We start from the raw sequence: 26,148 nt of genomic DNA, 5'->3' as shown, positions 1-26,148 counted from the left end.
GGGTGACACACCTTGTTGGATGATTCAGAACACGTGTGTGCCTGTTGTATCTAGAAGATGTAAGTATGCAAACAATACACAATAATGTGTTTATATATGCAATTCACATGTGTATGTATGTAGAGTGTGTATACACAGAGAAAGGGTCTGAGAGAGAGTTAATCTGGGTTCTTCACAGAGCAGACACCAAGACTGGGTTAAATGTGCAAGGATTTAGCTTGGAGAAATGCCTACGTGAGCACTTGGGGAGGAGGCCTGAAAAGGCTGGGAGAGCCGCCAGAATAGGCAGCAAGTGTGGCCCTGAGCGGCAGAGAGAGAGAGACAAGAAAGCCTGGGTTGCAACTGCCTAGGTTTCTGAATAGTTGAATTCGGTGGGGAGTCCTTGGGCCAAAGGCAGCCATCAGAGAAGTCCCGGGTCTCCCAAGAACAGGCCAGCCCAGGTGTCCCTGCCGCACGCAGTCACTGGCCGGGGTCAGCCCCAGGAATGACTCGGAAACTAATGTACTTGGGGATGACAGCCGCTGGGCCCTTGGCCACTTGTGCTCTTTGTAGTTGGAGGTCTGCAAACGTGTTTTCACAGCTGCCATAAGGAGAACGCTAGTGTGGTGCATATGAATTACTGAAGCCAGGTGATCCTTCTAGAAATAAAGATGTGCCAATTAAAACAAAAACTTAGGGGGCTGGCGTTGTGGCAAAGTGGGTAAAGCTACCGCCTGCAATGCCAACATCCCATCCCAGTTCAAACCCCAGCTGCTCCACTTCTGATTCAGCTAATGTGCCTGAGAAACAGTGGAGGTGGCTCAAGTGCTTGGGCCCCTGTGCCCACATGGGAGACCTGGAAGAAGCTCCTGGCTCCTGGCTTCAGACTGGCTCAACACTAGCTGTTGCAGTCATTTGAGGAGTGAACCCATGGATGGAAGACCTTTCTCTCTGTCTCTGTAACTCTGCCTTTCAAAGAAATAAGTAAATATTTTTTAAAAATTAGATTTATCTTTTTTAAAGATTTGTTTATCTGGAAGGCAAAGGGACAGAGAGAGACAGAGACAGAGAGAGATGCCTTCATCTACTGCCTTCCCAAGTGCATTAGTGGGAAGCTAGATTAGAATGAACATAGCCAAGACTTCAACCAGTGTTCCTAGGTTGGCTGCAAGCATCATGAGCAGTGGCCCTTACCATGACACTGGCCCTTAGATTGATGATTCTAATGACACATTTAGCTAATCCAAAGGGAGAATTTTAAACTAAAAGAAAGTGTGAGAGCATGCTCTATAATGTAACACAAAGAAATAATTAAAAAAAAAAAAAAAAGAGTGCATGAAGTTGCCACCAGCTAATGCCTCAAGCAACAGAGAGATCTTTATTGTGACTCACTTCTACTTCAAGACTGCAACGCTTCCAGAGCGCCTGATGTTTTCCAGAGTTGTTTTTCAGGTTCTCCACGATATCCCAGGGAACAATGTAAGCACTAGCCACCCAGAGCTGGTCTAGACCCACTGCAAGGGCAATGCCCACACCGATGTGTCAGGAGGTATCCAAGCGTTGCCCTTTGCTCTAGTTCAATGCTAAGATCTCGGGACTCACTTCAGCCTTATCACCATAGCATCTGACACGTGTTGGCATGTTTCTAAACCGCACCTGCATGAGCTTGTACGTCCCCCTTCGTGTGATGACAAGCTTTCCCTCTGGAATACTCATTTCTCCTGCAAATAGAAGATGCCCATGTGCCCTTGCTCAGGGGTCATGGCTTGGGAAATAATTCACTGTGGTCGACTCCCTTATTGGCTGCAAATGAATTACTCTGTGTGATAACTACTTCTAGTGGAGGTGTTGATTCCTGCTCAGCAAGAAGCAAACTGCTGCGCTCTGGTGACAATGCTGGTTCGTAAAGGTGGAGAATAAAGTGAAAAAGTCTAACCAACCATGTGTGAGTTCTGGAACAAGAGAAGAGGGAGTACAGAGGACAGACCATTGGAAGAAATCGTAAATGAACATTTTCAGAACCGATGTGGAGCACTACGCTCAGAATGAGTCTATCACAAATTTTCAGTGTGGCTTAAGTGAAAAAGAAATCTACATCTTAACACAACACAGTGACTCTTCATAGTAGTAGAGACCAAAAGGCAGGAAGGACAACGCGGCCAGTGACGTTATTATTGACAGCAGCAATAAAGTCTAAGAGAATTTTAATCACCGACCAAGACTTGTACGCCCAAAGGAATTCTCTTTCAGCAATGAGGAGGAATTAAGACATTTTCAGAAAAACAAGAGCTGAGATTTTTCTCACTAAAACCAACAGACCTCTGCTGAAAATGAAAAGCAGCTCCCAGAAAGTGGCCAGTGATGGGGCCGGCGCTATGGCACAGCGGGTTAACACCCCGGCCTGAAGCGCTGGCATCCCATATGGGCGCTGGTTCTAGTCTTGGCTGCTCTTCTTCCAATCCAGCTCTCTGCTATGGCCTGGGAAAGCAGTGGAAGATGGCCCAACTCCTTGGGCCCCTGCACCCGTGCGGGAGACCTGGAAGAAGCTCCTGGCTCCTGGCTTCGGATTGGCCCGGCTCCGGCCGTTGCGGCCATCTGGGGAGTGAACCAGAGGATGGAAGACCTCTCTCTCTCTGTCTCTACCTCTCTCTGTAGTTCTGCCTTTCAAATAAATAAAATAAATCTTTAAAAAAAGAAAAAGAAAGAAAGTGACCAATGCTTGGGCAAATGTATATAAACACTGGCTGTAGAAAACAGCAAGAATAATGCCTGTGGCAAATGAAGAAAGAAATAGTGCTAACAGGCGGTGACAATGAGAAGGTGAAGGTTGAGGTGCTCAGAAGTCCTTGAACTACTCAGGAGAGGATGACGTATTAACTTTCATTTGTTTTGGAAATATGCTTGGTAAAACTTTCAGGTAGCCACTTAAGAATGTAATTTAACGACTTTTAAACTTGCAGGAGGAACGTGGAATGAGGAAATAGTCAATAAATCCAAGAGAAAACAAAAGCTGTGAGAAAACGGTACAGGTGGCGCAAATAGAAGCACACACTAAAATGGGAGAAATATGGGAGCTCTGGCGAGGGAGTGAGAAATGAGAGGCGACGCCGGGCCCAGCTGAGCCGCGAGAGAGCATGAAGGGCTGGAGGCAGACTGAGCGCAGTCCGGGGGTCCCAGGGACAGAACCCAGGGAGCTATGACCGTTTTGTAGCCCCTCTGCAGCCACCTGCAACCTCCAAGAGCCTCCCACTCAGGCAGCCCTCAGATAAAAGCAAAGCACTCGTTATGCAAATTCAGAAACAAGTGCTCTAGGCACTCCCCACCCCACTCCCGAAACATACCACCCATTCCAGCCAGTCCTTGTGAAGCCTGGATGCCATGGCCCAATTTGAAAATGCAAAGAAACAGCGGACTTCTCACTGGGCTCCCCTGAGCCACAGGACAGAGCAGAGCCAACTGCTTGCATTCATCAGAATATAACAGGCTTGGTATCAGACCCAGTGAGGAAACAACTCTAACATGTAGCACTGCCTGGAGACACAGAAGGGTCCAGGGACCAGGAACTCACAGTTAAAGAACTTTCACCATAACAGGCTCATTACGCAACCAACGTGCCAGGCAGGTACCTCTGAGCTTGGATAGTGAGGCCCCCATCACTACAAGTAAGCACCCCAAGACTAGGACTCCCCTGGTGCAGAAGAGGAAGGGAGCTAAGTTAAGGCCCTCAGAGACTGCTTCTTGGGAATGGGACGGCTTTAGTAAAATAGGCCAGGTGGCAATGATGTGGGGTAGGCAGGAACCAGTTAGGTCTCTGAGCTGGAAGTCACAAGCTCCCATGTAATTCTATCTTCCTACTTGTCAATCAAAATGCACCCTTTCCCAGGATGCATCTGCTTCATCTGGGACCTAAGTGGGGACGCCATGAATATATGGATAACTGAGCTCCACGCAGAACTTCTAAAGGTGCCACCCAATTCCCAAGTGGCTTCATGCCTGGAGACACCACACCCCAGCTCATAAAGGAAACCAACAATAAAGAAGGGATCTCTCCTTGGCCATAGACAACAGCTGGAGGGGCAGTCGGGTACTCTCTCTGATTCCCCACTCTGACCCGTTCTCCTTTTGGGCAATATCGTGGCCCACTGCCCACTCATGACAGGGCAACCCATGCTCTCGTGTGTGTGTGTGTGTGTGTGTATTCACTTCCTCACCTTTAAAATAAACTTTATCATTTTGTGAACCATATACATGTCAGCACTTGGCGTGACAAGAACCTGGAGTACAAGAATTAATATACCCTTGACCACATCAGTAAATGGTGGTCCAATCACCAGCAAGGTACAATGAAGGAATATTCCAGGGAGTCAGACTCATTTAGGCATTATCACTGCCAGCCCCATGTTGGTTTTGTGGACCCTAGGACTTTGTAAGGACTTGGGATTTGGGATCCAGGTGTGATCAGCCTGGGGCCAGTCTGGATGACCAGATGGGTGCCTGTGTCACTCTCTTCCAACCTTGGGCATACAGCAAGGGGACACAGGACTGTGTCTTGAGACTTATTGCTGGGCTAGTAACACCCTAAGGGTTTCCATATTGAGGCAAGTGCCTGTGGACAGAGGTTCTTGACTTAGGCCAGCACCAGGCAGAGACCTGCACCTTGATGAGAGAGACTTCCTCTGGCAAGAGACTTCTTGAAAGCCTGGTGTGCATTTCCAAGATTGCATCAGGCATGGTGACTGTGAGACCCAGGGGTGACCCATGTAGGACCTGCCTGCCTCCATGACTCCTCCCACAACCTTGGACAGACAGTGAGGAATCACAGAACTGTTTGAAACTTAGTCAAAGGTTGATGAAACTCAGCATTGGGCTAATGGTCCCTGTCCCCAGGCCAGTGCCTACAAAGTGACCTCTGGACGTGCTTCAGTGCCCAGCAGAGCTCTGTGGCCCTGGCTGAGTGGTCTTCTACCCAAGCCAGCACCACACCTGTGGCTGGCAAGTGCAGTGCTGGGCAGTGAGCCCCACCTCAGAGGCAGACAGGTCACAGCAGGGTGAACTTCAGCCTCACCTCTAGGCTGCACTGTCTTGGTAGGCTGAGGACCCTGGGCATCATGTAGCCTTGTGGCATTTGTGGACATAGGACAAGGAGTCTGACCTACCCTGGTCCAGGGAGAAGCTTTTAGGGACAGACCACTCCTTTTCAGGCATGTCTCCGGTTCATGCTAAAGAACACATCAGCTGGGGCCGGCGCTGTGGCTCACTTGGTTAATCCTCCGCCTGTGGCGCCAGCATCCCATATGGGCACCAGGTTCTAATCCCAGTTGCTCCTCTTCCAGTCCGGCTCTCTGCTGTGGCCCGGGAGGGCTATGGAGGATGGCCCAGGTCCTTGGGCCCCTGTACTCGCATGGGAGACCAGGAGGAGGCACCTGGCTCCTGGCTTCGGATCGGCGCAGCGTGCTGGGCGTGGCGGCCATTTGGGGGTGAACCAACAGAAGGAAGATCTTTCTCTCTGTCCCTCCCTCTCACTGTCTATGACTCTACCTGTCAAATAAAAATTAAAAAAAAAAAAACATCATCTGAATATTTGGGAAAAAAATTGAATTTGGGGAGTATTGTATTATTGAGTCAGTAAAAAGTATCGATAGCAGACCTGGGGGGAACTGCAGCTTAGGGTGCTGTCTCGTACTGAAATAGCGGATGTATCCATGGGTTCAGAAAAAACAAACAAATTACTCAGAATGTCTAGAAGGACAGCCACAAATGAAGCCAGATCACTTGAATGAATCCTTCCACACGAAGATGATATTGTACACAAACAAGCATCAGAAAATTCCAGCGAACTCTGATCTCACCCAAAGAGCAAAACAAGGTACCAGAAACCAACCACCCAGAAATTGAAATTTACAAATTCTTGGATGAAGGCTTCAAAATAGCTGTTTGGGGCCAGCGCTGTGGTGCAGCAGGTTAAAGCCCTGGCCTGAAGCGCTGGCATCCTATATGGGCACCGGTTAGAGACCCGGCTGCTCCACTTCTGATCAAGCTCTCTGCTATGGCCTGGGAAAGCAGTAGAAGATTGCCCAACTCCTTGGGCCTCTGCACCCACCTGGGAGACCCAGAAGAAGATCCTGGCTTCAGATTGGAGCAGCTCCGGCTGTTGCGGCAAATTGGGGAGTGAACTATTGGATGGAAGACCTCTCTTTCTCTCTCTCTCTCTCTCTCTCTCTCTCTCTCTCTCTCTCTCTCCCTCCCTCCCTCTCCTCTCTCTATGTAACTCTGACTTTCAAATAAATAAATCTTAAAAAAAAAAAAACTGTTTGAAGGAAGCTCATTGAAAGTCAAGACAACACAGAGAAATGATGCAACACTCTACCAGAGAAATTTGATAGAGATGGAAGTAGTTATATAAAACTAAGCAGAAGTCTTTCAACTGAAAACCACACTAAGTGAAAATTAAAACATGATAGAAGGCGTCAACATAAGAGATCCAATGGGAGAAAGACTCAGCTTTCTAGAAGACAAGCCATTTGAAAATACAAAGTTGGAGGAGTTAAAAGGAATCGAGAGGAATGAAGAAAGCTTATGGGGAAAATGAGATAACATGAAAAAAGGAAATATTGGGGTTATTGGGGTTCAAGAGGGACTTGAAATACCACAGGGGTAGAAAACACATTCAAAGAGATAACAACAGGAAACTTCCCAAGGCCGGCGCTGTGGTGTAGTGGGTTCAAATTCTGGCTGCTCCACTTCTGATCCAGCTCCCTGCTAATGTGCCTGGGAAAGCAGCAGAAAACGGCCCAAACTGTAAGAAAGAGATGCTAACAAGTAAGAAAAAAATATCAAATGTAGAAAATTCACTGGTAAGAATAACTATACAAATTCTGAATTCTCTGCTATTGAAAATGTGATGTGTAAACTATTGATATCGTGAGGCTGGCATTGTGGCATAGCAAGTTAAACTGCCACCTGTGATGCTGGCATCCCATTTGGGTGCCGGTTTGAAATCCAGCTGCTCCACTCCCAATCCAGCTCGCTGCTAATGCATCTGGGAAGGCAGCAGAAGATGAGCCAAGTGCTGGGGCCCCTGAACCCACACGGGAGACCTGGAGGAAGCTCCTGGCTTTGACCTGGCCCAACCCCAGCCGTTGTGGCCATTTGGGGAGTGAACCAGCAGATGGCAAATCTCTGTCTCTCCTTGTCTCTCTGTAACTCCACATTCCAAATAAAAAATGCATCTTAAAAAAACACTATTTATATCTTTATTGTGAAGACTAAAAGAATTATAATCATTATATTAAAATGTTAAAAGGCAATATTGAAAGCGGTCAAATGTAACATTAAAAATTCAAAGTGTGGACAGGAATGGAGAACAAATGTAGAGTTCTTTATTAGAATTTCTTATCTCTTGTTTGTGTTTGTCTCTTTCCTTATCTTTATTATCAATATTAACTTTTTATCATTTCAAGATAGCTTGTTATAGTCAAAAGAAGTTTTTGTAAGCCTCAGAGTAACCACAGAGCAAAAACCTCTAACCTCTAACTTAGCAATAGGCAAGGAATCAAAGAAGTTTTTGCTTTGTGGTTACTCTGAGGCTTACAAAAACTTCTTTTGACTATAAATAAGCAAGAAATCAAAGAACACCACTAAAGAAGATCACTTAATCTCAAACGAAGATTCTAAGACAGGGAGAAAGAAAGAAAGAAAGAAAGAAAGAAAGAAAGAAAGAAAGAAAGAAAGAAAGAAAGAAAGAAAGAAAGAAACTATAATAAAGACACAAAATGAGCATAACAATGGCAGTAGGAGGACATTGCCTATCAATGATTTACCTTAATTGTCAACGGACTAAAGTCTCCAACTAAAAGACATACGGGCTGCATACAAGAAACGCACTTCACCTCCTAGGACACACTTAGGCCAAAACTGAAAGGATGTGACAAGACATTCCATGCAAATGGAACTCAAAAGAAAGCAAGAGTAGCCAATCTTCTATCAAATATGATAGATTTTAAATCAAAAGCAGTAAAAAGAGACCAGGAAGGTCAATATATAATGATAAAGTGCTCGATCCGGCAAGAGGAAATAACACCTGAAATATATATGAACCCAATATTGGACCGCTCAAGCACATAAAGCAAATATTAATAAACATAAGGGAGATAAAGACTCCAGTACAATAATAGTAGACTTTAACAGTTCAGTTTCAGAAATAGACAGTTCATCTAGACAAAAAAAGTAAGAAACGGCAGAGTTAAATTGAGCCCGAGATCAATTGGGACTAACAGACGTCTACAGAAATTTCCACCCAGCAAATGCAGAATATGCACTCTTCTCAGCAGCACATGGAACACTTTCCAGGATAGATCATACGGTAGGTCACAAAACAGGCCTCCACACATTCAAAAGAACAAAAATCACATCTGTTATCTTTTCTAACGACAATGCAGTCAAACTAGAAAATAACGAAAAAAAGAAAAACTTTGGAATCTACACAATGCATATAAATTAGGCAACTTCATCATGAATAATCAGTGAATCAAGATGAAAATTTTAAAATTTCTTGAAACAAATGAAAATAGAAACGCAACATAAAAAAATCTATTAGGACACAGCCGAAGCAGTACTGTAAGAGAGGTTTATAGCAGTCAGTGCCTGTATTAAAGAAAAGTAGAGGCCGGCGCCGTGGCTTAACAGGCTAATCCTCCGCCTTGCGGCGCTGGCACTCTGGGTTCTAGTCCCGGTTGGGGCGCCGGATTCTATCCCGGTTGCCCCTCTTCCAGGCCAGCTCTCTGCTATGGCCCGGGGAAGGCAGTGGAGGATGGCCCAAGTGCTTGGGCCCTGCACCCGCATGGGAGACCAGGAGAAGCACCTGGCTCCTGGCTTCAGATCAGCGCGATGTGCTGGCTGCAGCAGCCATTGGAGGGTGAACCAATGGCAAAAAGGAAGACCTTTCTCTCTGTCTCTCTCACTATCCACTCTGCCTGTCAAAAAAATAAATAAATAAATAAATAAAAATTTTTTTAAAAAAGTAGAAAAATCTCAAATAAAAAGAACTTACCACTACAATTCAAGGGGTTAGAAAAATAAGAATAAGTCAAACCCAAAATTGGTAGAAGGAAAAAAATAATTAAATTCAGAGCACAAATAAAATGCGGAAATTAAAAGCCATACCCAAAAAAAAATCAATGAATCAAAGCACTGGTTCTTGGGAAATAAAAACAAATTTGATAAACCTTGACCTAGACTAACAAAGGAACAAAAGAGAGGATTCAAATACATAGACTCAGAGATAAGAATGGGTCATTATGACTGACACCACAGATATACAAAGGATCATCACACATAACTACGAACAATTGTATGGGGACAAATTCAATTACGCAGAGGGAATGCACAAATTCTTGGATAAATACCCTTTACCAGGATGGAACCATGAGGAAACGGAATGCCTAAACAGCCCAATAATCAGCAGTGAGAGTCAATCAGTAACAACAACAACAACAAATCCCATTAAAGAAAAGCTCAGGAGCATGTGGCTTTGCTGTGGAATTCCATCAAATTTTAAAGAATTACCACCAACCCGAAAATTATTTCAAAAAATAGAAGAGGAAGAACTTCTTCCAAATTCATTCTTTGAGATCAACATTATCTTGATACCAAAACCAGACAAGGACATAACAACAGAAGCCAATAACCTTGATAAACATAGATGCAAACATCCTCAACAAAATGTTAGCAAACAGAACTCAGCAGCACATTGAAAATATCATCCTCAGGATTAAATGAAATTCAACCCAGGGGCCAGCGCTATGGTGCAGCAGGTTAAAGCCCTGGCCTGAAGCGCTGGCAATCCCATATGGACACCGGTTCTAGTCCCAGCTGCTCCTCTTCCAATCCAGCTCTCTGCTATGGCCTGGGATAGCAGTGGAAAACAGCCCAAGTCCTGGGGCCCCTGCACCCATGTGGGAGACTCGGAAGAAGCTCCTGGCTCCTGGCTTCGGATCGGCGCAGCTCTGACTGTGGCAGCCATCTGGGGAGTGAACCAGTGGATGGAAGACCTCTCTCTCTGTCTCTACCTCTCTCTTTAACTTGTAACTCTCTCTTTCAAATAAATAAAATAAATTGTTTAAAAAAAAAAAAAAGGAATTCAACCCAGGGAAGCACAGATCATTCAATATACACAAATCAATAAATGTGATATATACATAAATGAAGTAAAGGACAAAATTATGTGATAATCTCAACAGATGCATAAAATGCATTTGATAAAATTTAACATCTCTTGATGATAAAAACTCTGAACAAATTAGGTATAGAAGGAACACACCTCAACATAATAAAGACTACATATAATAGCCCAACAACTAATAGCATATTGAATGGGGAAAAGCTGAAGCTTTCTCTCCAAGATCTGAAATAGGACAAGGCTGCCCACTTTCACCATTCTTGTTCAACATTGTACTGTAAGACATAGCTAGAGCAAGAGAAAGAAAAATGCACTGGGGCCAGCGCTGTGGCATAGCAGGTAAAGCCACCACCTGCAATGCCAGCATCCCATATGGGCACCGGTTCAAGTCCGAGATGCTCCACTTCCAATCCAGCTCTCTGCTGTGGCCTGGGAAAGCAGTGGAAGATGGCCCAACTCCTTGGGCCCCTGCACCTATGTGGGAGATCTGGACGAAGCTCCTGGCTCCTGGCTTCAGATTGGCACAGCTCCAGTTGTTACAGTCATCTGGAGAGTGAACCAGCAGATGGAAGACCCCTCTCTCCCTTTCTCTGCCTCTGCCTCTCTGTAACTCTGCCTTTCAAATAAAATAAATAAATCTTTAAAAAAAGAAGAAGAAAGGAAAGAAAAATGTACTCTAATGCATCCAAATTGGAAAGGAGGAAGCCAAACCATTGCTATTTGCAAATGACATGATGTGATATATAGAAAACACCAAAAATTCCACCAAAACACTATTAGAACCAATAAACAAAGTTAGCAAAATCAGTGTATAAAATTCAGTAGCATTGTTATGCGCCAAGAGTGAGTCATCTGAAAAAGACATCAAAAAGCAATCCCCTTTCCAACAGCTGCAAAAAATAATCCTGGGAATAAATTTAATGAAAGAGGTGAAAGAGCTCAATAATGAAAAGTATAAATCATTAATGAAAGATATTGAAGCGGACACAAAGAAACGGGAAGACATCTGTGTTCACAGATTGATAGAAGCAAGATCATTAAAACATGTATAATACCCGAAGTGATTCACAGATTCAGTGCAATCCCTATCAAAATTCCAGTGACATTTTTCATAGAACTAGAAAACAACACTCCTAAAATGTGTATGAAGCCATAAAGATCACAAATAGCCAAAGCAATCTTGAGCAAAAAGAACAAAACAGGAGTCATTATACTATATGATTAAATAATATATATATATATATATATATTTAAAATATACTGCAAAACCACAGTAATTAAAACAAGATGGTCTTGGCATAAAAGCAGATCTGTAAACCACTGGAAAAGAATAGAGACTAGAAGTAAAGCCACACATCTACAGCTGTTTTGACGAAGATGCCAGGAGTGTCCTGGCTGCTCCACTTCCCATCCAGCTCTCTGCTATGGCCTGGGAAAGCAGTAGAAGACGGTCCAAGTGTTTGGGTCCCTGAACCCACGTGGGAGACCCAGAGGAATCTCCTGGCTCCCGGCTTCGGATCAGTCCAGCTCCAGCTGTGTGGGGAGTGAACCATCGATGGAAAACCTCTCTCTCTCTGTTTCTCCTTCTCTCTCTGTGTAACTTTGACTTTCAAATAAATAAATAAATCTTTTTAAAAAAAAAAAAAAGATGCTAAGAACACGCATTGGAAAAAGATAGGTTTTTTAATAAATAGCATTGGAAAAATTATATATCCACACACAAAAGTATGAAACTAGACCCTTGTCTCTCACTATATACAAAACTCAACTCAAAATGGATTAGATACCTAAATGTGAGACCAGAAACTAAAACTATTTTTTTTATGGCCGAGGATGGAAACCGGAGACGAAGGCGCGCTGCCTAAGCCCGCTTGCCGCGGATGGGGCGGGCCACTGGATGTCCTTGGGCATGATGGTGACGCACTTGGCGTGGATGGCACACAGGTTCGGGTCCTCGAACAGGCCCACCAGGTAGGCCTCGCTCGCCTCCTGCAGCGCCATGACGGCCGAGCTCTGGAAGCGCAGGTCCGTCTTGAAGTCCTGCGCAATCTCGCGCACCAGCCGCTGGAAGGGCAGCTTGCGGATCAGCAGCCCGGTCGATTTCTGGTAGCAGGGGATCTCACGCAGCACCACAGTGCCCGGCTGGTAGCGGTGCGGCTTCTTGACACCGCCCGTGGCCAGCGCGCTCTTGCGGGCCACCTTGGTGGCCCGCTGCTTGCGCGGCACCTTGCCGCCCGTGGACTTGCGCGCCGTCTGCTTCGTGCGGGCCGTGCTCCCCGACCTGCGACCTCGCTCCCCGGCGCGCTGGCAGGATCTCCGAAACTGAAACTATTAAAAGAAAACACAGGGAAAACATTTCAAGACATTGGAATGGGCAAGGATATTCTAGATCAGACTTCAAAGCACAAGAAATAAAACCAAAACTGTGTGCTCTACTCCACATAAGAGTAGGACTGAGAAGCCTATAACAGGTGTTTTTGTGAATGAGAGTTGGGGTGCCCGATGCATCCCTTAGAAAAAATGAAAAAATGTTCTACGTCACTATCATCAGGGAAATGCAAATCAAAACCACAACCCCACATCTCCCTCCAGGTTTGGCTGTTGTCAAAAAGACTGAACAGGGCCCAGCGCTGTGGCATAGCAAGTTAATCTGCCGCCTCCAGCACCAGCACCCCATAAGGGTGCCAATTTGATTGCCTGCTGCTCCACTTACAATCCAGCTCCCTGCTAATGCACCTGGGAAAGCAGCAGTAGATGGCCCAAGTGCTTCAGGCTCTGCCCCAACACAGAGACCTGAAGGAAGATCCAGGCTCCTGGATTTAGACCAGCCCAGCTCCAGCCATTGCGGCCATTTGGGGAGTGAACCAGTGGATGGAAGATTTCTCTCTCTCTCTCTCTCTCTCTCTCTCTCTCTCTGTAACTCTACCTTTCAAATAAAATAAATAAATCTTAAAAAAAAAAAAAAAGCTAACAAAAGCTGGCAAGGATGTGGAGAAAAGGGAAGCTTTGCACACTGTTGGTGGGTATGTAAATCAGCACAGCCATTATGGGAAACAGCGTGTTCCTCAAAAAAGCTAAAGATGGAACTACCTGTGATCCAGCAGTCCCACTCCCCACTGCTGGGTACATATCCAGGGGAAATGACTTCCGCCTGGAAGAGAGCCATCTGCACCTGCATGATTATTGCAGCACTGTTCACAATAGCCAAGAACTGGGAATAACTCTTCACTTGGGAATTAACAAAGAAAATGTGGGGACCAGCATTGTGGTACAGCGGGTTAAGCTGCCACCTGTGATGCTGGCATCTCATATGAGTGCCTGTTCCAGTCCCAGTTGCTCCACCTCTGATCCATCTCCTTGTTAATGCACCTGAGAAAGTAGTGGAAGATGCTCCAAGTACCTGGGCCCTTGCACCCATGTGGGACACTCCACTTAGATGCAGTTTCAGGCTCCTGGCTTCAGCTTGACCCAGCCCCAGCCATTGCAACCATTTGGAGAGTGATCAACGGATAGATTCTCTCTCTCTCTCTCTCTCTCTCTCTCTCTCTCTCTTTCTCTCTCTCTCTCTCCCTTCTTCTCTGTAACTCTGCCTTCCAAATAAATAGATAAATTTTTTTAAAAAGGAAACATTATACATATATACAATGGAATATTACAAAGCCATAAAAAGGATGAAATCTTGACATTTGCAGCAATATGGATGAGATTAGAGTCATCATGTTAAGTGAAATAAGCCAAATGTTACATGACCAAAAAATGGAAAAGGATTCTTTAAGGTCTCTGCAGATGGCTAAGACAAAACAGACCCTATGTGCAAATGACCTGAGGCAAATTGACCTTAAGGAGGAAGTCAACAGCTCTGTCCAGCCACTGCTCAGACAAGTTTCAATATATGTTTCTCTTGCAAGCTCTTCGGACTTTTTAGGGGCAGTTTGTTCTCGATGTCTATCATAGATAGCAAAGCTGAGACTTAAAAGGAGGAAAGGGGCTTGCCAGGGTCACACAGAGCATCAGTCGGCAGCTGGCATAGGACCCAGATGTCCCAATCCTGGGACAAGAACACAACCCGCAAACCAGAATGAGGTTTGAGTCCCCTCCCGGGGCCGCACCCTCACTTGTAGCTGCCTAATTATCTATGCTCTAATCCTATTATTCTGTATGCCCTGAGCCCTGGGTAAAAACCAACTCCTGGAGCCCAGAAGCACTGCCCACCCCACTCCCCTGCTTCCTTGGCCAAAGACAGCCTCCCCAGGGAGTGATTCAGCCACCTGTTCAAGCAGGTCTGGACCAGGGACCAAGCCTACAATCCAAAGCTCAGGCTGGAGTCCCCTTCAGGACTCTAGAGAAACACAGATCAGAAACATCCACAGGAGCCCAGAGAGAACCTTGGTGCAGCCCAGGAGCCCAGATATGCTTTGAGCAGGGCAGCTCTTGGGTCGGGATGTGAGGATGGATACAAGGCAGCCAGATGGAAAGGGGCGTGCGAAGGGTGTTCCCCGTGAAGGGAACAGCAGGGCCAAGTCTGGGAGGTGGGAGAGGGAAGAGGGCATTCAGAAGCCTGCAGGTTTGGGGTGCCCATGAAGAAGGTGCAATCAGCAGAGCAGAGGGAGAACAGGTGCAGAGCTGAGAGAGGCCAGAAATTCTTCCTGTACAAGGAAGAGGGTGGCACTGGGCACTCAGGTGGGGAGAATGGAATGAGCAAACACCAGGGAGGGAGCCAACAGGGATCTAATTGAAGCACAGCACTGCCCTGCCTAGAGCCTTCCCATGGCTCCCACCCCTTACACCTAGGATAGAAGCCAAGCCCTCTGCTTCCCAGGCCTGCCACAAGCTGACTCCTGCAGGCCACCTAAGCTCCCCCACCCCGTTCACCCTGCAGTTTCTCCCCACCGGCTACTCACCACCCAGGAAAATTCCACCTAGAGTGCTCTCTCCAGCCAAAACATCACCTCCTCCAGGGAGCTCTCTGTGGACCATCCTTAGAGCCAGTCTCTCCTTTGCCTGCCTCAAGGTCCCCAGTGCTGGCCTCCATCAAAGCTCTGGCTACGCATTTTATAATTATAGAATAAAGAGGCAGGAGTTTGGTGCCAGGGTAAGACGCCCCCTGGGGCACTCACATCCCATATCAGAGTGACTGGACTTGAGCCCTGGCTCCCTCTGGATTGCAGCTTCCTGCTAATGTGCACCCCAGGTGGCAACAGGTGATGGCTCAAGTTTTTGGGCCCTTGCCACTCACATAAGCCTGGCCCAGCCCTAGCTGTTGTAGGTGCTTGAGGAATAAACCTCCAGATAGGAGAGATCGCCCCCCTTTCTCTCTTTCCCTGTGTGTGTGTATGTGTGTGTGTGTGTCCGTTTCTGTCTCAAATGAAATAAATAAGTTGTTAAATTATGTAACAAGAAAGGGGACATTACTATGTGTAACAGTCATCTGCAATCTGGACCAATTGGCCTGGGAAGAAGTGGAATTGTTCTTAGGGACAGCATGTTCTTTGGCCTAGAGAGAGACAATAAGTGATAAATTCCAAAATGAAACAAGTCTGGCTACAAGTTAGAGGAGCTGTGAGCGCAGCCAGGACTCCTGCTATCTCCGTGTGTTCCTCCCACCCTTCCTGCCCAATTTCCACACCAGAAGCTAGGCCTGCAGTGCTTTCCAGTCCAAGTTCAATTCTTGGTTAGAGGGTTCAAAAGGCAAGACTTGAGTGCAAAAACTCAGGCTTTTGAGCTCCAAATACCCAAGCCCTGCAGGACTGACAGAATAAACTCTGTAGCACCAGTGAACGGACAGGAGAAACCCATGTCCCCCAGCTGAGGCCAGAACTGCACCAGAGGGGGGCAGCAGAGGAAAGAGAGAGAAAAGTTGGAGGTGAGAAAAAGAGATGAAGACAGAGGATGAGTCTGTGAGAAAGGTCCTTCTGTTACCTCTGAGGGAGATTTGGAGGGTGAAAAAGGACACATGTATATCCGATCAAGCCTAAATTAGCAGCAAAGCCCACATTGGCTCAGGGACAGTGGAGTGGCAGGGAGCAAAGGAGCGCTCTGTGCACCCATGTGGCGTTCAGAGCTAGCAGGGAGGGAGTCGGGCCTCGAGAGGGCTTGCGCTGGAAGTGGGGGATGACATAGCAGTCGCCTCTGTGAACTAAGATGAGACAGAACCACTCACAGCCCAGGGAGGGCTTGCCCGCAAGAACAGACACCGCGAGCCCCCCTCTCACCAGGGTTATGGCAGCTCCTAGAACTTGGCACAGGCCTGAGTGCAAGGGGCTGGATGTTCAAGTCCCCCACGTGCATCAGGGTGATGCACTAGGAAGTGGGGCCTCGGGGAGGTGATCGGACGCCGAGGGAGGGGATCCCCATGACAGGGACTATTGTCGTTGTAGCAGAAGTCCCGGAGTCCCTCACCCCCTCCCACACAGAGTGCACAGCTAAAAGATGTGTGCTCACCTGACCCCAAGTCCGCCAGTGCCTTGCTCTTGGGCTGCCTGCCTCCAGAACCGTGAGGAGGACATTACGGTGGTTTAGAAGGCACGTGACCCGTGGCACTCTGTTACAGCAGCTCCAACAGGCTGAGACACGTGATGAGAAGGCAGAAGGCCCTGAAGGCCCTGGGACTTGTTCCTGCCACCTAGAGGGAAGGTGCTGGGGAAAGGAAAGTTTAAATGCGGACCAATAGCTTCTCATTTCTTGCAGCTCTGAGTTTCTGGACTAGGAACCTAATTATTGGATGGCTCCTTACATGGAACCATGAATCAGTGCAACTGAGAAGAGAGGCTGGGGACCGAGAAAGGGGGGTCCACGCCGATGACAGAAGGTGTGGCTGAACAGCGAATGGAACCTGCAGGAAATGTGAGGGGGATGGAGCGCCTGTTTGACCCGAGAGAGTCTCAGCTCAAATCTGCCTTCTCGTTTGTCCTGGTCTTTGCCGCAAACCCCCGTGTGGCCCCGTGACCATGCAGTGCACACTGTCTTGCATTAGTGAAGCTTTGTGAGGATGGTGGGGAGGGGAGCAGTGTGTACGCAACCAAGCAGCAAAGCAAAGGACAGCACCCCCAGGACCTCAGCTGCCACCGCTGGCCGAAACGCCTCCACGCGGCCTCTCTGTGTGCCAGGGCTTGCTCACAGCATGGCGGCTGCATTCCAAAAGCAAGCATGTGAAAGCAGAGAACTGACAGGTGCTCTTGCCCTCAGCAGTTAGACAGCATCATTTCTGCTTCATTCTGTCCCTGAGAAGCAAATCACCGAGACGGGCCCTCCTGCGAGGAGGGGGGAGTCAGACTCCAGCCCTCAGTAGGAACTTGCGGACGGACGGCACTTGAAAACCGCCTCAAAGAGATAGGCCACCAGGAGAAACGGAAGGCCTGAAAATACGGACTGTGGGGGTGGTGCTGCTTTTCCTACCATGCAAAGAAACAGGGCCCAGATGATTCTCTTGCAGTAGCAAAGGGCAGAGTGACCCCAGAGGCTGGAGGACATTGGAGACCCCAGGCAGGCTGCTGTTGGCCTGCCTGGCACCCACCCACCCATCGACAGGGAGATCTGCGTTGGTGAATGAGGAACCCAGAGCAACTGGAACCTTCAGGGTTTCACTTCCCATAGGGAGCAGGGGTTTGCCTTTCAGCTAACAAATGTGGAGGATCAAGAGAACACGAAGGAGGGGCATCCCATATGGGTGCCAGTTCTAGTCCTGGCTGCTCCTCTTCCGATCCAGCTCCCTGCTATGGCCTGGGAAAGCAGTAGAAGATGGCCCAAATCTTTGGGCCCCTGCACCCACGTGGGAGACCGGGAAGAAGCTCCTGGTTCCTGGTTCCTGGCTTTAGATCAGCACAGCTCCAGCCGTTGCGGCCATTTGGAGAGTGAACCAGCAGAGGGATAGAACTTTCTCTGTCTTTCCCTCTCACTGTCTGTAACTCTCCCTCTCATATAAATAAATAAAGTCTTCAAAAGAGAGAGACAGAGAGAGAACACGAGGCCTAGCGATTTGCAGACTTGGGGATGAGCTTGTGGCATTGACTTCGGGACGACCAGAGCTCTAACAGACAGCCAGAGGCGGCTGATGGTTCCTCCAAGGATTAAAACTTACAGTCCAAATCAGCATAGACAGATTGGAAACATGGCTATTGCCTAAAAATAAAACAAGCAAACCATACAGATTGCAAACATGTGTGAGTGGGAGTGGACAAGACAAGGACAGAAAACATGAATCAAGCTTTGGTAAAAGAAGAAGAAAAAGTCCTGGGGTGTGGCCGTTCCAGTGAAGAGTCTGCCTCTGGGAGAGCCCCAGGCTCCCAACAAGAATCATCCATCCCCTTTCATCAGGGCTGGCCGGGGCACCGAGCAGATGGAGCTCTGGGACCTAAACCTATTACTCGCCTGTCTCCAGCCTCTCCCCCTCCTCCCCCTTTCTTGATAAACCACAGCAACGGGGGGGGGTTGCACACGGCAGGTGGCCGGGAGCTGCATGGGACTTTATAGAGGCTTCTGGATGGACTTGGCAGAGGGAAGTGGTTAGGGGGAAGAGAGGAGGAATGTGTCTCAAAGCTTATGCCAAGAGGCAGCATTCAAAGGCAGGCTCTCCCCAGGCTGTGGGGAGGTGGGGGGATCAGGGCAGCCAAGTGTCTTCAGCAGGGCACCGCAGGGAGGACAGTGAAGGGGGTAGTTTGTCCCAACCGGGGTGGCTAGGGAGGAGACACAGAAGAGCAGCTGCTAGAGCTGAGACCAGAACGAGAATTAAGTGTTCCTAGCAGAGGACGTTGTGTGGACGGGCAAGCCACGGAGGCTGGGACGGCAGCTAATTGGTGGATAGAAGGGGGCCACTGGACATAGGATGGAATAGGGAAGGGACTGGAGAACAAGCCACGCCCAGATGGCGAAATCACTTACCTTTATTTTAAAGTTATAAATCATTCTAATGTTAGTATTTCGAAGGCCCTTGCCATATATTTAATTAAGAATTCTAAATATTGGCTCAAATAAAAGAGGTGACATGGTAAGGTTTAAATAATTTGGGGGGCCGGCGCTGTGGCGTAGTGGATAAAGCCGCCACCTGCAGTGCCAGCATTCCATATGGGCCCTGGTTCAAGTCCCAGCTGCTCCACTTCCAATCCAGCTCTCTGCTATGGCCTGGGAAAACAGTGGAAGATGGCCCAAGTCCTTGGGCCCCTGCACCCACGTGGGAGACCAGGAAGAAGCACCTGGCTCCTGGCTTCGGATCAGCACAGCTCTGGCCATTGTGGCCAATTGGGGAATGAACCAGCAGATGGAAGACCTTTCTGTCTACCTCTCTTCCTCTCTCTGTGTAACTCTTTCAAGTAAATAAATAAATCTTTTTGGGGCCAGCACTATGACGCAACCTGGCCTGAAGCGCTGGCATCCCATATGGACACCGGTTCGAGACCTGGCTGCTGCACTCCCAATCCAGCTCTCTGCTATGGCCTGGGAAAGCAGCAGAAGATGGCCCAGGTCCTTAGGCCCCTGCACCTGTGTGAGAGACCCGGAAGAAGCTCCTGGCTCCTGGTTTTAGATCGGCACAGCTCCAGCAGTTAGGGCCAATTGGAGAGTGAACCAGCAGATGGAAGACCTCTCTCTCTCTCTCTCTCTCTCTCTCTCTCTCCCTCTCCCTCCCCCTCTCCCTCCCTCTCCTCTCTCTGTGTAACTCTGACTTTCAAATAAATAATTCTTTTTAAAAAAATAAATCTTTTTTAAAAAATTATTTGGGGAAGTGAGAGAAATACACAGAAAGCTGAGGGTTTTATTTAAGGGAGAAAGGGGTTCAGAAAGGTGAATTGGGGAGTCCACACCAGGCAGAGAGCAGGCCAGGAGCCATGTGAGAGAAATCCACAGGCTGGAAGTACGTGGCCATCCTGGGAGCCTGCGGCAGGTTAGCAGGTCGGGAGGGGACATCCTTTCTCTCGCAAAGCGATCCCGGTTGAGGCGGGCACTGTGGGACCGAGTCGCCAGTGGGCCACCTACTCTCCGCGGAGGCCACCTTACTCCCTGTGCCCTGCAGGCCGAGGCTCGCAGGCGGACGCCGGTCAACATCCGAGCGCTTCTGGAGGGAGCCGCGTGTCGTGCTGGGGTAGAGAGAAAAAAAAAAAAGAAGAAGAAGAAATCCACAGGCTGGAGCCACACAGAGAAAAACGGGTGGTTAGGAGTAGCCATAGGTAGCTCAGCCCATGAGCAGAAAAAGCAGGAGCGAGCCCTGGGCACTCCATGCCTTTTCTACACGTCCAAAAGGGGAGTGGTTACACAGTCTGATTAACAGATGGGCATATACAGGTGGCATCAGGGCAGGGTGGGGCATGGTTTTCCAGACCATGAATTAATTAAAATTATTAAATTAATTAAATTTATTGATTTAATCCTACCTGTCAGCCTATATGAATAGTACCTGCCTTTCAGGCCAGGCTGGGAAATTAGTTTTTACCTTGGATGCCATGGGGGACACTGGAAAGTTTCCAAGGAACTGGGGCATTGCCAGTGAGGTCCACTCTGGCTGTTATGCAGAGATTAATGGGGAGGTGGGGTAGGGAGGGGAGAAGGGATGGGAGGGTGGGAACCCTGAAGAGGGCTGGAGAGAGAGGACAGAGGCTTCTTCCAGGGCAGTGGCCAGTAACGAGTACCTGGGGGGCAGGGTGAGCAGCAGCAAGGCCAGGATGACCCACAAGAGCAGAGGCCAGAGGTCAGGGCCCAGCCCTGGCTGGGGTCCCAGACTCTAACCCCAAGCACCTGGCTCCCCCCAGCCTCAGGTGGCAAAGAAATATCCAAGGCAGCTTTGGGGTGGGGGGATGCATCACGGAGACGGTAGGTAGGCCAAGCAGAACAGGGAGGTGGGAAGCGGGCAGCAGGATGATTCCACTCTAAGGTGGGGACCAGCACTCAGCCTGGAGCAGTGTGAACGTGAAGAAAGCGAGCGGTTGGGAGGAGTAGGGTGGTTGGGAGGGAGGAGGACCCTTCCTTTACTCCAATCCACAAGTTCATTCAACAGACATTTCTCCCAGGCCCGTTAAGAGAGAGGCACCAAACCAAGCCTTTGGAACCAGCAAACCTGGTTCAAATCCCAGGCAAGCCATGTACCCTCTGAGGCCTCGTGCACATGACTTAATCTCTGAGCCAGCATTCCCATCTAGAAAATGGCAGTCATCCCGGCCAACCAGAGTCGTTGGGAGGCTTAGAAATAATGCATATGCTAGGAACTCGGGCACACAGTAGGTGTTGAGGAAATGGCAGTCATCTTCATTTACCTAGAACTGCTGAGGTTCTGATCATGTCAGGGAAGGAGCAATTATAGAAGTTTCTGTGACTTGGTGCTTCCCTCTGCTGGCCAGAAGGGACAGACTCGGCTGTGGAGAGAATTCCAGGATGCCAAGACCAGACACAGCTCCCTGCCCTCCTGCTCAGACTAGGAGTCCCGCATCCTGCAGGGGAAGGACACCAGCCTTGGCGTGGATTCTTCCAGGGGCTGCAGATAAGGTGCAGCACATGGATCCCCAGCTACTTACCTGATCACCTGTGACCAGAGCAGTAGGTGTGAACTTGGAGACATCACTTCTCTGAGCCTCAGTTTCTTCGGCTTATAAGACGGGGAGATCATGACTCAAAGTGTTGCTATGAATCCTCAAATGAATTTATATCTTTGGGACCTTCTAGAAAAATCTGAGCCACCCCACACATATTAGTGGTCAACCACTTTCTGATGGTCCTTCCCCCTCTGTTCTGGGTGCTGGAGACCTCAGGAAGATCTAAGAAGCTGGCCCTGCCCTTGAAGAGCTCTGAGCCGGTGCAGAGACCATCACACTTCAGACAAGTGATGAGGGGGTCAGAGAAGGACTTGTGTGCTGTTCTTCCAGCCCCTTCCAAGGCCCCCAGTTTTGTAATCCTCAAAGAGCAGAGTAAAACCACGTCCATGATGATCTGCAGGTCTCCAGTCATTGCTTCTCTCGGCATAATCCTTCCCTCTGCTCCTCAAGCCCATCTCTCGTGAAGCAGTGATCAGGGGAGCATGGGAGGAGGTGGCCAGAGCTGACTGGCTGACAGCACAGCCACCTCTCAATGCGAACCACCTTGAGTAAGGCTCTCGAGATGCGCACCCTTTATAATACCCTCTCTCCTCGGCCAGCTTCTTATATTAATCTACTTGAAGAAGAGAGGAAGAGAGTCAGAGACGGAGAGGAGAGGGAGAGGGAGAGGGAGAGGGAGAGGGAGAGGGAGAGAATCTCCCATACACAAGTTCACTCCCCAAATGCCTGCAAACAGCCAGGGCTGGACCAGGCCAATGCCGGAGCCAAGAACTCCATCCAGTTTCCCACGGTGGTGGCAGGGGTCCAAGCACTTAGGTCATTGTCTGCTGCTTCCCAGGATGCATTAGCAGGGAGCTGGGAGCTGGGTCAGAAGCAGAGGTGCCAGGGCTCAGACTGGCACTCCAATATTGGATGCTGTCATCCTGAGCACTGGCGTCTTCTCACGGGATAGCATGGGTCAACTCCTAATGGGTTTCACAGTCATTGCACTTCCAAAGTTGTGTTTTGACTTCACTACACTAAACTTGTTAGCTCATCCCAGGAGGGTTTCCACCAGGGGGATTCATGCTAGCCCCCCAAACTTACAGAAATTCCTGAAGACATCAAGGTGGGCAAGGAATCACAGGGATAAAAGAGGTTCAGACAGACAGATAGGGCCAGACTGGTGGGAAAACAGAAGTACACTTGGCCCTTCCTTAGAATTTCGGATCAGGGAAAAAAACTTTTGTCTGACAAGTAAAACTATATAAATAAGAAAATGCTGGTTTCTTGCAAATGTTGATAAATTTTTCCATGAAAAGGGGGCTCCACAATCAATTAGACTGGGGAAACTCTGGATGGAAAAAAATTTTTGATTTTTGCTGCAAGATGTCATAGAGCCTTCATTATACAATGCCATGAGGAATCTTCAAACAGGATGTAGGGGCTGGGGCAGCACAGGCAGTGCTTGCCAAGTTTATTTGACTAAGGCACTGCTTATTCAAGGCATTCTTGTTTACATCTTATGGCTCTCAATGGATTTCATGGAATGAAATTCTGATATCTATTGTGGTTTCCTTTGTGCCTTGGCTTCCAGGAAGCTCACAGCTAACCATAAGGCTTGCTTGCAATTGCAGGAAGTATGTAGTCTAGATCTGAGATGTAACGATACAGCCATTATTCTGCAGCAGTATGGGACAGATGTCGCTATAAATAGGGGCACATTTCCTTCTGCTCCTAACTACCTTTGGCTCCAGACCAGGCTCACTAACATCAGCCCTAAATCTTGGATCTGGCTAAGTTCAGGTGCCAAGGGCTGGCCTTGGGGACTGCCCCTATAAATTCCCAGGCTGAGGCCTCAGGGCCATTAGGCTACCAAGCCTGTAGCTGGATTAGTCAGCGATCACATGATCTCTGAGGAATTTGAGCTTCCTGGTCACTCCTTGGACCAAGGGAAAGTCTTAGCCTACCTCTCCAATTGCCTGAATTGGTAGGAGCTGCCCCAGGAGAGCAGCCCCTGTGACGGTCCTGCTAGACTATGAACCTCCAGCATAGTCCTGTTCCCCAAAACAGCTGAAGGGGTCCCAGAATGTAAAATGGGCCTCACCATGTCAGCAGGGAGACCATTAGGTTCTCCTGAGGTAACCAGAACCAGTAGCCTTGTGCTCAAATCTCTTCAGGGAAAGGGGGATCCCAAGGAATCTTCCTAAACCCCCTAGAGACTGAAGGAGGCACCCCATCCTTCCTCCTTCCCATTCACTCAGTAATTCCCTGGGAAAGCCATAAAGAATGGGGATTAAGAGAAAAGTGTCAGGAGTTACATCCAAGTTCAAACTCAAGGTCAGCCTCCTTCTAACCATGTGGCCTTTGTTAAGTCCCTTAACTTCTCTAAGTCTCAGCTTGGTCATTTAAAAAAAGAGATAATCGGCCGGCGCCGTGGCTTAATAGGCTAATCCTCCGCCTTGCGGTGCCGGCACACCGGGTTCTAGTCCCAGTTGGGGCGCCGGATTCTATCCCGGTTGCCCCTCTTCCAGGCCAGCTCTCTGCTGTGGCCTGGGAGTGCAGTGGAGGATGGCCCAAGTGCTTGGGCCCTGCACCCGCATGGGAGACCAGGAGAAGCACCTGGCTCCTGGCTTCGGATCAGCGCGATGCGCCGGCCGCAGCGGCCATTGGAGGGTGAACCAACGGCAAAAAGGAAGACCTTTCTCTCTCTCTTTCTCTCTCTCTCTCTCTCACTGTCCACTCTGCCTGTCAAAAAAAAAAAAAGAGAGAGAGAGAGAGAGATAATCACATCATCTAATGGTATTGGTAGGAGGACTAAATGAAGTTATTTATGTAAAATACATGGCACAGTGAGCAATAAATGATTAGTATCACTCCCAAACACTCACTATAGGTCCAAGACTTATTTGGATCTGAAGACCAATTATTCTACATCCTCAAAGAATCCTCAGGTTAGTAGATAGACAAGTGATCAGGCAATAATAATCCAGTACCGTCAGAACTATGCTTAAGGGTCACACAGGGACTTAGAGAACATAAAGGAGAAATCTTAGCCCAAGTAGGTGAAAAAGACTTTCAGGCAGAAGTGGTTGGAAAGGAAGAAATAAAACTGTAATTTTGTGCACTTAATACGATTGCATAAAATGAAACAAAAAAAAATCCATGGGCAAATTGTTAGAATTATTTGGAGAGTATGGCAAGGCAATTGGATGGAAGATCATGACCCAAAAGTCATTATGTTTCTGTATACCAGCAACAAAATACTTTCACAGACAACAATATTTAAAAGATGTCACCTAGGGGCAGCATTTGGTACAGCAGTTAGACGCTGCTTGGAATTCCGGCACCCCTGTCAAGTGTTTAGGTTGGAGTCCTGGCTGCACTCTCCATTCCAGTTTCCTGCTAACGTGCGCCCTGGGAAACAGCAGTGATAGCCCAAGTCGGTGGGTCCCTACCACCCATAGGGGAGACCTAGATTCATTTAGTGCTTCCAAGCTTTGGCCTGGCCTAATTCTGGCTGTTGCAGGCATTCCGAGATTAAACCTGTGCACTCTAGCTCACTCTTTCCCTCTTTCTCTCCCTTCCTCCCTCCCTCCCTCTCTTTCTCTCTCTCAAATAATGTTTTAAAAGATATCACCTGTAATAGCAACAAAATTACAGTGCTCCTTCTCTTAAAATGGGTTTGTGTCCTGAGACACTCACTAGAAGTCAAATGCATTTAATACACCTAACCTTCCAAAGGCCACAGCTTAGCAAAACTGCACATTGGAGAGTATCAGTTGTTCTACCCCTGATAGTATGGCAGACTGTGTGCCAGGCTCACCACTCCTGCCCAACATCATTAGGGAAGATCATCATAGGGCATGTGATTAACCCAAAGAGAGATCAAACTTCAAAATTTAATGAACAATTTCTACTGAATTCCTGTTGCTTTTGCTCCGTGGTAAAGTCAAAAATCCCAAGTTGAAGTTGGGAGCCATCTGTATAAATAGACATAAATGCAATACAAAATTGTATAAGACCTATGTGCAAATAATTATAACAACTCCTTAATCAAGCCACCAATCTACTATCAATAATTATCCAAGTGGCATTATGTGCACTTAGAATTGATACACAGGACTGGCGCCAAAGCCACCAACTGCAATACCAGAATCCCATTTGGGCACCGGTTCAAGACCCAGCTGCTCCACTTCTGATCCAGCTCTCTGCTATGGCCTGGGGAAGCAGTAGAAGATGGCCCAAGTCCTTGGGCCCCTGCACCGTGTGGGAGACCTAGAAGAAGCTCCTGGCTCCTGGTTTTGGATCAGCTCAGCTCCAGCCATTGTGACCATTAGGGGAGTGAACCAGTGGATGGAAGACTTCTTCCACCTCCCCGTCTCTCTCTCTCTCTCTCTCTCTCTCTCTCTCTCTCTCTCTCTCTCTCTCTCTTGTTCTGCCTCTGCTTCTCTGTAGCTCTGCCTTTCAAATAAATAAATAAATATTTTTAAATGACAG

The 26,148-nt window shown here is 48.0% G+C and overlaps 1 pseudogene; it reads right to left on the bottom strand.

Annotated features, from left to right (window-relative positions):
• Window positions 1-12,017: 12,017 nt before the first annotated feature.
• LOC133759078 (histone H3-like) lies at window positions 12,018-21,743 on the bottom strand (annotated as a pseudogene).
• Window positions 21,744-26,148: the final 4,405 nt, after the last annotated feature.

This window comes from Lepus europaeus, chromosome 5 (genome assembly GCF_033115175.1).
Source record: "Lepus europaeus isolate LE1 chromosome 5, mLepTim1.pri, whole genome shotgun sequence".
In the NCBI taxonomy this organism is placed as follows: Eukaryota; Metazoa; Chordata; class Mammalia; order Lagomorpha; family Leporidae; genus Lepus; species Lepus europaeus.
Note: the sequence above shows the minus strand (reverse complement) of the source record. Positions and strands in the feature narration are given on the sequence as shown.